The sequence below is a fragment of the Gavialis gangeticus genome, unplaced genomic scaffold, assembly GCF_001723915.1.
Source record: "Gavialis gangeticus isolate Ggan-Ray unplaced genomic scaffold, GavGan_comp1, whole genome shotgun sequence".
NCBI classification, from domain to species: domain Eukaryota; kingdom Metazoa; phylum Chordata; order Crocodylia; family Gavialidae; genus Gavialis; species Gavialis gangeticus.
In genome coordinates this window covers 3,411,058-3,413,641 of record NW_017729018.1, presented here as the reverse complement: position 1 = coordinate 3,413,641, position 2,584 = coordinate 3,411,058, and the positions used below count along the sequence as shown (strand labels likewise).

General features: G+C 48.5%; 1 protein-coding gene across 1 annotated transcript in view; it reads right to left on the bottom strand.

Annotated features, from left to right (window-relative positions):
* LOC109294782 (excitatory amino acid transporter 5-like) overlaps positions 1–2,584 on the bottom strand; it is an 88,924-nt gene that overhangs the window by 1,693 nt on the left and 84,647 nt on the right. The gene's annotated exons all lie outside the window — the stretch shown is intronic.

Genomic DNA, 2,584 nt, shown 5'->3' with positions numbered 1-2,584 from the left:
AAGGTTTATTTAAAAAAAAAAAAAAAAAAAAGATCTGGAAAATGCTTTTTGCAACAAAAATCCCTGAAATGCTTGAAGTGTAATTTGCAATGAAAGTCAGTGGGATTTTGTAACAGTCTGTCCCTTTAAGGGAGGGGAGCCAGCCCTGTTGAGAAAGCCCAGCTGTGGGACATTTGGGTAATGAGGGAATGTCCTACCAGGAGTTTTAAAAGCTCCTGGAAGAGAAAGCAAGGAGGAGAAGGAAGCAAGCTGTGAAGGAGAGGAGAGGACAGAGTACTTTGGTGTAGCTGTTTATGGAAGGACTGAATTCTGTTTTGAACAACTGGCTGAGGAGCTTCTAATGGAGCAAATTTGCTTGGAAAAGGCAGCAGGCTAAACAACCAACTTATAGACTTGTAAACTAAAGGAATCATTTTCAAGAAATGCCCATCACAAAGGAGATTAAGATGCATCCTTATCGCAGGTTTAATTGTGCAGTCACAATCTTACATGTCTCACAAGTCTGTCTAGATAACTATTCTTTTTCACACAGTGACAGAGAACAGGTTTGACAAATACTTGGCTGGGATGGTTTGTTCAGGGTTGATCTTGCTTTGAGGAGGGGCTTAGATTAGATGACCTCCTGATGAGGTCCCTTATATCCCATTACTATGATTTCATAATACTACTGAATTTTTAGTCAAACAGACAAATGCATAATAAGATTCAATACTTGAAAATCAAATTTAGGAAAATTTAAAACAGAAATAATATACAAATTGTAAATATAACTACACATTAGTACAGTTTATCAAGAGATGTGCTGGAGTCTTCATCACTCAGTCATCCAGTCTTGATTTAAAGGTCCCAGGACTTTAAAGGTCAGACTTGATGATCTACTTAGGTCCCTTCCGACCCTACATCTATGAAACTAAGAAAGATGTTTTAATTTTACCGCTGATTATTATATTTGATGCAAAAAATATTTTGAAGAACATCTTTAGCTCCTAGTATGCCAAAGGTCACCATTGTGGTCCTTTCTGGCCTTGAATTAAAAACATGCCTGCATTCATACCCTCTGTATGCATCTGTCATGTTTCCTTTTTATTTGTCATTTCTGGTAATAGGCCCATTCTCTTCTTGTGATGCTCCATGTGGATTTCACCTATATACCAAATCTCATGCTTTTGGTCAGTACTGTCCAGTGAGGCTGCACCTATACCTCAGATATCCTCATACTCTCACCTAAAGGCATAAAACGATAAACAGGCCCAACCCTTCCTCAGTTTCTTTGTCAGTATAGATCCTAGACTGGCTGCCTATACACTTGGTCAGCAGTGGTGGGGATGTTTCAGTTAGGGTGGTTCCCGGACACTTGACAAGGTTTAGTTCAAGTGCTCGCATGGTCATTTTGGGGAGGGCTTAATACAGATGATGGTGAGGCAACGCTGGAGCATTCTAATCATAACTAAGAGAAGACCTAATTAATCGATTAGTTGATTAAAGGAGTCTGCTCTGATGCATTCTAATTAGAACCCAAACGAGCATGTCTATAGGCCTACGACTCTACAGTAATATAGAGGGCATGTCATAGAATTCACATCAACAAGGTATCTCAAAGAACCCCAATCCTATAATGCACGGATGGTCAACCAGAGAGATGCATACCCCTAAGGGTACTTAAAAGTGTCACAGGGGGTATGCAAAACTCTGTGTATGAGTACAGCCGTAGCGCAGCATGCAGGCAACCAGGATCTGAGCTGGGTTATGTGGACAGCAGCTGGGTCCAGCTGGGATATTTGTTGTGGGAAGAGGGAGGGGGGCTGGGGCTGCCCAGCTGGGGTGGGGCATGGGACTGAGCCATGCTGGGGGGGGGCAGCTCCCAATGCTATGTGTACCCCAGCAGGGCATGAGGGCCATGTGCCCCTGAATCTGCATGTGGGGCAGGGCGGACTGGGGCAGGGGCTGTGCTGGGCTCTTCTCAGTGGGAGGCTGGGCCAAGCTGAACTTGGGGTGGGCAGCGATGGCGCTGGGAGGTGGGTTGCAGGGGGCTACAGTGAATTCAGAAGTGGCTGCAGCCCCTGCTGCCCCATAACCCCACTCTCATAGGTCCCTGCAGTGAGAGAGGGAGCGGGGCTGGGGAAGGTGCTGCCCAGCTGGAGCAGAGCACAGGATGGAGCTGTCAGTGACTCATCTGGGGGGCATGGGGGGGTGGCTCTTACCACTGCATGCACCCTGGTAGGGCATGGGGGGTGCGTGGCCCTGGATCTGCATGCAAGACATGGTGTGCTGTGGGACTCTGGGGGCTGGGGCCAGGGCAGCACTGGGCTGTTCCCGGCAGGAGTGTTGGGTTGGACTGTGCTAGGAGGGAGGGTTGGGGGGTTACGGCAAATTCTGGGGCGGCTGCAGCTCCCCCCCACCCACAGCCCTGTCCTAGCACCGCTGCCACCCACCCTAAGCACAGCCTGGCGCAACCCCAGCCCTAGCTTGCCCACACCCTGTGCACAGATCCAGGGGCATGTGCCCCCATGCCCTCCCAGGGTGCATGCAGCGGCAGAAGCTGCCATTCCCTGCACCAGGCCCCCCCCGGATGGGCTTCTCCCAC